Source organism: Hemitrygon akajei, unplaced genomic scaffold, assembly GCF_048418815.1.
Source record: "Hemitrygon akajei unplaced genomic scaffold, sHemAka1.3 Scf000059, whole genome shotgun sequence".
Classification (NCBI taxonomy): Eukaryota; Metazoa; Chordata; class Chondrichthyes; order Myliobatiformes; family Dasyatidae; genus Hemitrygon; species Hemitrygon akajei.
The window spans coordinates 4,150,742-4,163,443 of NW_027331945.1; positions in this window are offsets into that span (position 1 = coordinate 4,150,742).

Consider the following 12,702-nt stretch of genomic DNA (forward strand, 5'->3'; position numbering starts at 1 on the left):
AGGGCAGTAGTACTAAATACATAATAATAGAGAAAATGAACTGTGAACCACAATAAGTGTGCGTGCGTGCGTGTGTGTGTGTGTGTGTGTGTGTGCGCGCGCGCGCGCGTGTGTGTTAAATTAAGTATGAGTGCAAAACATAACCAAAAGAGTAATAAACCGATTGCCCATTTTAATTCTGTGGGAATATTAGACAGCCTGGGCTGTTGAATTGGATCTTCTGCAGGGAGGTTGAAATGGACTGTACACATTTTTGAGAAGCGCAAATTAAGTTTTAAATTTCGGGAAGATACGGTCACGTACTGTGAAATATTGTCTGCTCTTCGACAAAGATGTCAGGAAAGAATGCCCATCCCCAATGAGAGGACGTGACAAATCTGGATTTCGTTGCTTTGTTTGAACGAGCGACAGATTAAACTACACATAGACGAGAAACAAATCCGCAGATGCTGCAGATCTGCGATGAAATGGGAACGGGAAACTGGATAAGTGACCGGTTTACGGACTCCCGCCTGACCCGGTGACTCTTTTTCTCAGCCCTCACACGCTGCCCCGCTCACCTGCAGCATTGTCTACATAATTTCAGGTTTACAGTAACTACATTTGTATTCTTTTCTTCGGTATCTTCTCCCTCGGTCCTCTCTCCTGTCACAGAGTCACGGGTTTGATCTTCATACATACAATTTACAGCCAAAACATAAATGTGTCATTTAAATTACTTCTGTGTTTATAAACCATGATTTCTGTTCACATTCCTCCGGCCCCACTGGAAAGGAACACGGGAACATCACCAATTGAGTAACAGCCGGAGTTGGCCATTGCACCCCTCGAACCATCAACAAGATGGCGCTGCTCTATTATATCAGCCATATGTTGCTGCCCGATCCTCATACCCTCGATACCTTCGGGCTCGAAACAGATGAGTCTTCGTCGCCCTCTGTGGTGGGGATTCACAATCATTCACTACCCACGGAGTGGAGACATTTCCCTCATAGTAGTCCCGGACTGTCCACACCCGTTTTCAGAGACTGGGATCCCTGCTTCAACCGGTAATGATGTTGAGCATTTCAATGCGTTCTCCTCTCAGTTCCAGATTATCTAAATGAAAGGGTGATCACATTTGATATTTCTTAATATGATGCCCCACCCCCGCTACTGGGATAAATGTGGTCAATCCTTAGTGTACCCACCTTGATAAGTACAGTCAAACCTCTATCTTTATGCTCTATGAAATGATCGCTCACAAAATGCTGGATGAACCAGCAGGTCAGGCAGCTTCTATGGAACAGTGTAAACGGTCGACACTTTGGGCCGAGAACTGTCTTCAAGACTGAGGGAAGTGTTGGGGGTGTCGGGGGATTCACCTGAATTAAAATGTGGCGGGTGGGGAAAGATGCTGTCAAGAAAGAGAGAGGTGAAGCCAGGGGGATGGGAAAGTGTTGAAGAAAGAATCTGGCAGGAAAGGAGAGTGGACAATAGGTGAAAGGGAAAGCGGCAGGGATCCAATGGGTAGTAATAGGCATGTGAGAAGAATTAAAATGTCACAGCGTGGAATAGGATTGGGGGGTGGGAATTTTGATCACTGGAATGAGAAATCGATATTCGTACCATCAGGTAAAGGCACGCAAATGGAATTTGTGGTGTTGTTTATCCACCCTAAGCATAGACTCGTCTTAGCACATGAGGATGCCATAGATAGACACACCATCATTTGCAGCCCTGTGATGCCTGCACCACTCACCCCCTACACCCTGACGCCATTTCTACCCCACCGCCTCCCCCTCACCTAGATCCACGTCGCTGCCCGGCTCTCACGCCATATCCATCTTAACTTATTTTCTCTGACTATTTTCCGTCCACTCTCAGTCCAGTGGGAGGGTTTCGGCCCGAAATGCTGACGGTCCATTTCCCTCCAGAGATGCTGCCCGACCCACTGAGTTCCTCCGGCAGTTTGTTCTTTGCCTATATAATCTGTGCTAGTACGGGGAACAGGATCTTACACCATATTCCAGATGGAACCTGTTCAAAACCCAAGCGTTTTCATTCAGTAACTCTTGCGATAAATACAATACACCTTTGCCCTCTCCATATCCGCTCGGGAATGTGCAACAGGTTATATTCCAAGACTGCACCGGTATCGCTCCCAAACTCTTCCTCCGCTGCATCGCCGACGACATTGGTGCTGTTTCCCTCACCCATGCTGAAGCAGTAGACTTCATCAACTTTGACACCAACTTCCACAGTCGCTGCCATTAAATTAACAGCCTATTTCCAACACCTCCCTCCCCTTTCTCGATATACTGATATCTTTTAAAAAGCCTCTGATTCATAAAGCACCTTGGACCATCATCAACGCTGCCCACGCCCGCATCTCTTCAAATTCGCGCACATCTGCCCTCACCCCATCTTCCCGTCACCACATTAGGAATAAGGCTCCTCTTGTCCGCACCTATCACCCCAGTAGCCTCCGCACCCGTCAGAAAATTCTCCGTAAGTGCCACTATCTCAAAAAGCATCCCGTCACCGACCACAATTCCCCCCCCTCAAAAAAAATCCGCTTACCGCAGTAATCTTTCCCTAAGTGACACCACTCGTCCCTCCCGAGTTATCTGCCTTCTCGTACCTACCCTTGCAAGCGGAACAATTGCGAAAGGTGCTGCTAAACTTTCTCCCTCACTACCATTCAAGGCCCCAAATAGTTCTTCCAGATGAGGCGACACTTCTTAGTGTCATTTCCTGTATCCGTTCCTCCAGCTGTGGTCTCCTGTATATCGATAACACCCAACATGGACTTGGAGAGGGCTATCCCAGCACATAAGCTGCGTCCCTCAGATAAAAAGGTTTCCAGAAGTCCACCCATTTCAATTCGATCTCCCTTCACTCTCTGCCATGTCAGTTTGTGACCTCCTCGACTGCCCACATAAGGCCACGCTCAGGTTGGAGGAGCAACGCCTTATATTCCGTTTGGGTAGTCTCCAACCTGATGGCATGCACATCGACTTATAGTGCTTTCGGTCATTGCGCATGCTTCTCCTCCACCTTTCCTTATTCCGGTTCCCACCCTCACCTTTCTCCTTTAGCTGCCCATCACCTCCCTCTGACGTCGCTCCCCCTTCCCCTCTTCTCTGGTTTTCTATCCTCTCCTTGCAGACCTCTAACCCTCCTCTATGACTTTCACCAATCAGCTTTCCAGCTCTTTACTTCCCCACTCCGTCCCTCCAGAATTCACCGATCACCTGTGACCGTGTGCTTCTTCCTCCCATTTCCCGACCTTCTTACCCTGACTTATTTTATTCACTTCCAGTCCTGAAGAAGGAATTCGGCCCGAAATATACCACTGTTTTCTCTTTGCAAGAGTTGCTGTGTGGTCTGGTGAATTTCTGCAGTACCAACCTCAAATCTGAAAGCAATCCGGCCTTGCAGTGTTCATGTAATAAGCTGAAGGGTTTCATCACGTAACCTGTGACCAATTAAACTGTAAACTGTAATCGGTACGCTTGAAGGAGGCGCGGCCAGTAGACGTTCCTCTGTTGAAGCGCCGGTGCGGGGACAACGGTGGTTAGTTTGGAAACACTGGATCCGGGGACTCGGGAAGGAGAAGATGAGTGCAGGAACCGGTGAAACGGCAACAAGAGGGTGAAGCGGATTATCGGCGTCCTCGTCGATAGCGATCGAGCGTGAATGGACGTCGAACGGAGTGCGAAATCTTGGAAATGTACCGAGCTTTGTACCGAAGAGTCCGATAGCAGATGATCGCAGTTTTACATCGATTTTTGTATAGTGCTCCTCTAATAATCTGTCCTAAACACCGTACCTGTCCCGCCACTGTTCGATATCATTTCCACTGCGTGCATTTGTAGAACGCAAATTGTCCGTCTTGTAAACTTCCGGAGTGCAGCTGTTCGCAAACTAAAGTTGGATTGTTGTTAAAACCCTGCTACAAAACACACTCGCCACCCCCAGATGCCACTAAGACCCATAGAGCAGATACCCAGTAATTCATGAACTTTTTTTTCCAGTTTTCTCAGTGAATTTAGTAGCGACTGTGATGCTGTCGCGGTGAAAATGCGTCCCCCCCCCCACCTGCACCACTCGCTCTCTGGTCACCATGGTAACGGAGGGCCTGCAACTTCCTGCTTCTACAGCATGCGCAAACTCTCCACCTAACTTGGCATTGCCCACAAAATTAGCCACAAAGCTTTTATTTCTGTCAACTAAATCACTGATATTTAAAGTGAATATAAGCTGTCGCAACACCGAGCCTTGCAAAATAGGGTCCCCGGCAGCAAACCAGAAACGTCCTATTTATTCACAGTCCTTGATTCCCAACATTCAGCCAATGTTCACAGTGTGATCTCTGTCTCAGAAGCCGATAACAGGCTATTCGTCAAGAGGGGAAATCCTCACAAGGCGCCAGGCTTTGCTGGAGTACCAAGTAGGGTTCAGAAAACCTGTGCTAAACAAATGGCGGGGGTGACATTTTCAATCTCTCTTTGTTAGTCGGAATTTCCCACCTGCTTCAAAAGGGAAGCGATTGTACCAGTGCCCAAGAGGAGCAGGATAAGCTGCCTGAACGACTATGGTCCAGAAGCACAGATATCGATGGTGATGCAGTGCTTTGAGAATGTGGTTACCGATAGATTTAACTTGTCAAGTCAAGTCAAGACCAGTCGCTTTTTCCTGTCATTTCGACATAAACCGCTGGTACAGTACATAGTAAAACGAAACAACGTTCCTTCAGGACCATGGTGATACATGAAACAACACAAAACTACACTAGACTACAGACCTACAGGACTTCATAAAGTGCACAAAACAGTGCAGGGCAGAGCAATAAGTAATAAACAAGATGATAAAAACTGCGTCAGGAAGGACCTACACGCACTACAATTTACCTATCGCCACAATAGATCTATGGTAGGCTCAAAGTCATTGGCTCTCCGTGCGGCCTTCGGTCACCCGGTCAGTACAAATACCTATGTCAGAATGTTATTCCATGTCTACAGCTCAGCGGTTAACACCATCATTCCTGAGGTTCTGATGAAAACGCTGCAGAACCCGGGCTTCTCTCCCTCACACTGCAATTGGATTGTGGTTGGAAAGATCACAATTTCTGCGTATTGGAAATAACATCTCCAATCGCTGAAAATCAACACTGGCTCACCTCAGGAACGTGTGCGTAGCCCAGTGCTCTACTCTCTCCACATCACTGACTTTGTGCAAAAAGTACAGCTCAAATGCCATCTATAAATTTGCTGACCATACAATCAGTATTGGCAGAGTCTCAGATGGTGACAAGAGGGCATACAGGAGCGAGGTAAACCAGCAAACTGAGTGGTATCACAGCGTCAACGTTGTATTCAACGTCTGTAAGACCAAAGAACTGATTGTGGACTTTAGAAAGGGTAAGACGAGGGAACACATACACATAGAGAGAACAGTAGTACGCAGAGTGAGCGATCTCCAGTTCATCGATATCAATATCCCTGAGGGCCTAACCTGGACCCAACATATCGATGCAGCCAAACCGAAGGCAGGACAGCGACTATATTTTATTTGGGGCTTGAGCAGATTTTGCATATCACTAACACACCCGTATGTTACTACAGATGTACGGTGGAGAGCATACCAACTGGATGCAACTGGAGTGAACTGGGATTTGGACTTTTCTACGCGTCGGGAATATTCCGAAATCAAGCAATCATTCAAAGCTCAAAGTTATTGCCTCCACAGTTTCTCAACTAACACTTTGACAACACTGAGATCTCCTCCATCACGTCAACGTGACGTAATTAACTGCACCTCTTTTAACATCCTAAGTGTATTCTCTTTCGTAATACAGATACCAACGAAACTAGGTTTTGTGCGTTACATTCTTGAACTTATCTCATACTGCCGGTGTCTTTCACAACGTGTAATGATGGGAATTATTGAGTTCGTCCTCCATTTCAGAGAAATGAGTGATTATGGTATTAATGGACGTGCAGAGGAAGTCCAGAGTTTGATTCGATTTGGAAGAGTATTAGTGGGTGTGTTGAAGGTAGGTCAAAAGGCATTATACTGTGTACAGTGTTAGGTGGTGTTGGGGGAGTCTATATTAGGGTATACTAGTGGATAAAGTGGGGTTTGGAATTCTATCGATTCGGGTAACAATGCGTTTCTGGTTTGAGGAAGTGACTTTATGCTGGGTGCGGTATTAATGGGTGTATGAAGAGAAGAGAGGATGGGAATAGAAAGGGAAATTATTTGTTTGTCGAAGGAAGGGCTGCTTGTGATGATGCCCATTGATGGATTAATTGGTATATGGAAGGGGGTGGAGGTTTTGGGAAGGAATATATTATTCGGAGTGTGGAGGGAAGAAAGAATGGACTTGCAATAATGACGTAGTAATAGTTGTTTGAGGGGAGGAGGTGTTGTTAATAGACTGGGGATTCTAAAGTTTGGGTTGAGCGAGCGATGGGAAAAGACGCGGAATGAACTGATGTGTGACGACAGCGGAGAATCGTTCTTATCTTCAGCAGGTCGGGCAACACCTACGACAATGACCAAGCAGTCGATGTTTCGGACCAGGACCCTTCATCAGGGCTGGAAACGAAGTAGAAGATGTCACAATATGAAAGCTGGGGAAGGACGACCTGCCAGAGGTTTGTTAGGTTAAGCCAAATGAGTGGGGTAGGGGACAAAATAAGAGTCTGGGTGTTTGTAAGTAAGAAGAGCTGGAAAACAGGGAATCTGATCAAGTCAGACCTGTGAAGGAACTCCGGTCAAGAGTGGTTGGAAAATTTAAGAGAAGCGAGCCAACTGGGGCCCCTGTGTACAGATGACAAACGGGGAATCAAGGTGGAGACAAACACATGAAACAGGGAGAAATAAGTTTGCTTTGATCTTTGTCTATGGACAGGGACAGAGGGAGTGCAACTTCGCCGTATGGTCAGAGAGCCAGGCATAGGTGATGGGAAGGCAACAATTACCATCCTTGAGAAAATTGATCATGGAAGAACGTAAAGGAGGAGAGACACCAGGGGGAAGGTGATAGGCAGGTCAGAAGAAGCGGCAAGGGTCCAGAGTGGAGAAATGGATGAAGGGAGAAATATTGGGTTAGAAAAATGGATGTTGTTGCTATCCGAAAAGAGGTTACCGACATGAGGTGTCGATCATCGACACTGAAACTGGACTCATTATGGCAGAAGATGAGGCCATGTACCGACATGTTTGAGAGAGAGTGAGGAGGGGATTTGAAATGATAGGACCGCTATTTTTGGATGGAACTGAGGTGCTCGACAGAGCGTTAATTAATCTGATTAACGGTTTGCATACGTTCAACATCTTCGTAAGCCTGAATACTGTATTAGTTTAAGGCTTTTCTCTATATTCAAGAAACGTAGAAACGGCATTATCTTTGATAAATTTGTATTGTTGTACTCTATAACCGCGACAATTCCCAGAGTGGAACAGAGCAGGTCAACGAGAGTATATGGAGTCTATGGAGTCCAGGAATGGACAAGATGAACATTTAAAATCATAAAACCGGGAGGTGAGCCTGAGACTGTTTCGCAACAACATTCACTGACTTTTCGATCGTCATTTGTTCATCTTTGAGATTTCGCTATTTCGTATCAAGCTCTCCATATGTCAGCGCAATAGGGAATTTAATTGAATTATATCATGTTTATTTTTATCCCAGCTGTTGGAAGACACGTCAGCCTTGTGTAGTATTGAATATTCAGTGTGCTGGAGCGAGTATAAATGAATGGCCTTGGAGATTCATCAGCTCAGATTTGCTTCAGCGAGATCGCGGGCGGCTGGAAGACAGGCTGACTCACAGGTAGCATGCTTGAAACATTTTACCGTGTGAGGAAGATATATTACTTGATAATTGCCGTTACCGGCGTTCCTGGTAAGAGCAAAGGCGAACTAACATTTGCAGTTCTGTGTGCGCGGTCTTTGTGCTGGTTCAGTTAGCGACAGTGTTGTGATGTCGGTGTATCAGTGAATGCGGTGGAGTCACTGCGACAGATCTCTGTGCTCGTTCAGATGTTCTGTGAACAGTTTAATGTGCTTACACGGCTGAACGTAAACCGGCAGTTGAAACAGATGTAGAAAGAGTGATCGGAGACATTGCACGCAGTTTCGATTTTTCAATGCAAATCGCTGTCAAAGTAAACTTCGATAGTCCAGCGCGCTCGGAACCTTCACGGGCTACCTGGTGTTACTTCGTACCAATAGAGCAACATGCTTTAAATCCAAATTCAAAGACATTTCGGTGTGTTTTGAGAAATTGCTGCAAGTTTGAAGGAAACGCGGGAAGTCAATCGCTGCTGAGATTAAGGGGAGAGCAGCAGATATAATTTATGAGTTAAAGTGCAAACGACGGGGGTTTCCAAAAATTCGAATGAGTTTTTATACGTTTTGTACGTTTCAGCGTACCAGGGTTTGATTCCACGCCCTGTTTCGTGAAGTGAAGAGGGAGTTCAGAGTCAACTCAGCAGTGTCGGGTAGAGGTCAGATTGGGTAAGGTACCTGCGATACTACGCTCTGGAACAATATAAATCGGGACATTGAGCAAAATGCTGCAGTGACTTGGAGTCATCCCTGAAAGAGGCAGATGTTTTGATGTATCTACGTTGTCTTTAGTTTGGGAATTGGATGGTTTAAGCACTAACGTGTAAAATATCTGAAATTTCAGTGGGCCAGGAAAAATCTTTAAAAACAAAAATGCGAACTCTCTGTTTGGATAGCTTCACAAAGCGTGCAGAATCCTCGGCAGCAGGGGAGCAGCAGAATTTAAAATAAGCGAGCCAAGCGCGCCCCCTATGGGTGGTTTACAAATTGGGAGTCGAGGAAGAGTCTAAGGCCTGCAATTAGGGGAATTATATTTGTACGTACAGAGTGACAGAACATTGGTGACGGGAACGCAGCAGTCACCATTGCTGAGAAATTTGCTAAGGTATCCAGGCTTCACACATCAGTCGAAGACACGATGGTGGGAGAATTATATTAATATCTCTATCGCGTCCTCGGCATCAGTTGGCAATGCCTCCTCCCCAAACACCACTCATCTCCAGTATCGAGTTCCGTACCCTATCACCGAACATGCATGCGTTTAAGGCGTCTTCAACTCCCGCTTTCATCTATTAAACCTACAGCAATGAGTTTTCCACAATTGTTCATAATTTTCAGTTTAACTCTGCCCTAATATCCTTGGACCGGCAAGACAGTAATTCACTCCTTTTTTTGTGTGTGTTCCCCCAGTGAATTTAGTGGCGATCGTGATCCTGTCCCGGGGAAAATGCGGCCTCTCCACCTGCACCACTCGCTACCTGGTGGCAATGGTAACGGCGGATCTACTAACCATCACCTTTGAGGTCATACTTTGGTGGGTCAGTTATAATTACTTCCCCGGATCTTTCCTGGACATCACCCCCGTTTGCAGTGTGATCGCTGCCGGGGGATTTGCAGCCACGGACTGTTCTGTCTGGTTCACCGTTGCTTTTACCTTTGACCGGTTTGTCGCCATCTGTTGTCAGAAAAAGAAAGCTAAATATTGTACCGGGAAAACTGCGGCTGTGGTTCTGACAACAACCGGCGTCCTGTTCTGCTTTAAAAATGTGCCCTACTTCTTTATATACCAGCCTGTCAGAGTGGTTGATAATATACCCTGGGACTGTACCCGGAAGCTGGAATACTATACGGATCCCGGTTGGATGGGATTCGGAATGTTTTCTACTGTTCTAACGCCATTGCTGCCGTTCGTGATAATACTACTGTTCAACTCTCTGACAGTCAGACACATTTTAGTAACTAGCCGCGTCCGTAAGGGGCTGAGGGGTCAGAGCAAGGCGGAGAACCGCAGTGACCCGGAGATGGAGAGCAGGAGGAGGTCTGTGATCTTACTTCTCACCATCTCCGGAAGCTTCATCGTCCTGTGGTCGGTGAATGTTGCCGAATACCTTTATTACAACATTGCCGGAAAGGATCCAAAGAATTACAAACATTCGGAATACCTACTTCAACAATCCGGAGGCATGTTGCTGATATTAAATTGTTGCACAAACACGTTCATTTATGGGGTAACTCAGTCCAAGTTCAGAGAGCAGTTCATCAAAACAGCAAAATATCCGCTCACGTCAATTATTCAACTAATTAATAAAGGTAATATCTAAGTTCTCAGACGTGGTCACAGTGTTTTCCATCTTGACACCAGAGAACCTGCGGTGACCGGAAAAGGTAGCAGCGGGGGTGAATAAAACGGGTTTAGGGCCCGAGAGAGACAGCACGAGAACAGACCCTTCCGCACCCGCAGACCGCGACCTCAACATCCTACCAATTATTAAACCTTTTATGTTTTCAACATATTCCCACTGTCATCACCGCAAAACCCCTTTACGCACTCCAGCGTAAGTGCTCCCTCGGATAAGTGACCTACAACGAGAGGAAACCTAGCGAAAAAAACTGTCGTCAAAGGAGAAAGGGCGGAATTCACACCGAGGGCCCCGGATATCAGGTTGGACCTGGTTGATGCTCAGAGTGAGTAGACAGAGAGATTTACCTGACTGCATCCAACATCGGCACCTTCAAGGCGTTTCGTGTGCAGAGATCCTAACTTCAGCTGTTGTGTTTATCTGTATCCAGCGACTTCGTAACAACATTATGCACAGGACATGGCTCAACAATGTACAAGTATTATCTGCAGAAAGTCAATTTGTCAGTTTGCTTGCATGACTTTGTGAGGAAAGTGTCTATCTTCCTCATTTCCCAGGGAGTTATTTAGAAATCAGTAAATAATTATAATGAACTTCTCACGGTAGAAACCGCCAAGTGATCTTGTGCTAAGGACCGGTGGTTAATTCAGACGGGAATTCAAGTTCCGGGAAAGTAAGACTATTCATTCACTGCATATAAAGGTAGAGTTGGACTATTCGTTCCATCGAGCACTTCCGCCGACTTTACTTGATTGATCTGTTCCTGAACCCGACCTCCTTCATTCTCCCATAAACGATTAGCTTCCTCTCCAACAAAGAACCTTTAAACATTTTTCTATTTTCTACACATTTTCAGTGGCATCACATTTGAGTCCTCTTCAAATTAATGCCAATATTACCTTTCATTTTCCTTAATACCAAATTAAACTGCAAGTTCGCCTTCTGGGAGTCCAGAACAAAGATTTATCATTCCAAATGCATCTATTATTTCTTAATTTTCTCCCTATTTAGTAACTTTCCCACACATTACTCGTTCGTTCCAAAGTGCGTACCCCACACTACCAGACGCTGTATTTCTCCTGTCATTTTTTTGCCCACTCTGTCAAACTGATCCTCATGCCGGCGTCACTACTTGTCTCTGCAGGTAAATCCGGCCAATCTGAGTCCCACACATTAGCTGACTCATAACTGGTGGAAAGCTTGTGTACTAGTATTTCCCTGGCTTATCTCTGTTATATAACGACGCGAATTTTGTTATCTCTCGGCCTTTCGGTGCATTACTTTCTGAAAAGCCGCCAGAAAGCTATCTCTGCTAAGGACACAACAATATCTGTTTTTGTTTCCCGTAATAAAAATGGCCAGAGAATGCACGTTCATATCTAGTGGTATTTATGACTAACAGTCAGAAAGAACGGCCTCTGGACTAGATATGCCCGGGAACCTTCTCTTGAGGCGATGTTTGAGGTTGTCATCGAAACTCGGTTATAATCGATACTTGTACCTGGCTGGAGGCCGAAAAGAGTTATTATTGCCGTTCTATATTTTTATTTCTCAGCTCCAACTGGTAGAACCTGTGGTAGTGACATGACCTATCACAGCTATTTCTCAATTGCTAGGTACTTTCTGACAAATCGAGCTTTATTCAGTGTTGTGCTTTCTAGAGATTTACATAAATAGTTTTCTAGGTATAAATATTGAATTCTATAATGCACTTAATTTTGAGTTAAGCTAAATGTAGAAATTACGATTCCGACAATGAGGTACAATTACCCCTGTAACCTACCCCGTGACAGGGTTGAAGAACAAACAGAAATGTGCAACACTTTGGAATCTGTTATTGCTATAAACTAATAGTGTTTATTAGTAAACTGCACAATACGGTAATATAAATACAAATATAATGAACAGGTTAGCAATGATATATGTGTAGAAATAGGAACAACACTAGGCTCCTTCAAAATTAGGGGTGAATGGATACAGTCTTACGATGATGAAGAGAGTTCGGTTCAGTTAAGGTAGTTAGTTGAATAACGTTGGAGAGACAGAGAGAGGAGAGAGGTGATGTCGTCGATCTTCTCGTTGTCTTCCGAAATCCTGTCGTAGTCACCCACTATGACCATAACACGTATGGCCGTTCTTTAGTGGTGGAATTATCACCCAGGCAAGGATGCACACACAGATAATTTCCCACCGGTCGCACCTGTTCACACTGTGACCACTGATCGATTTCCCCGATTGGATCCTCCAAAAATCCGCCTTCATGTGTGTGGAACAAATCTCGTTCACTCTCCGCACTGTGTGTCTGTCTCCTAGCGGATCTCCTTTTTATCTCCACATGTTGGACACCACCTGCCGATCAACCTGCTCCGTCCTCCTCTTTCTGCAGGAACTTTACAAGCAGGGAAGTGTCCTTGCGGAAAGGTAAATAACTTTCAGAGAAACCATAACATCAATCTTTCGAGCAGTTTCCGTCTCTCTCTCTCTCTCACTCACTGCGCTG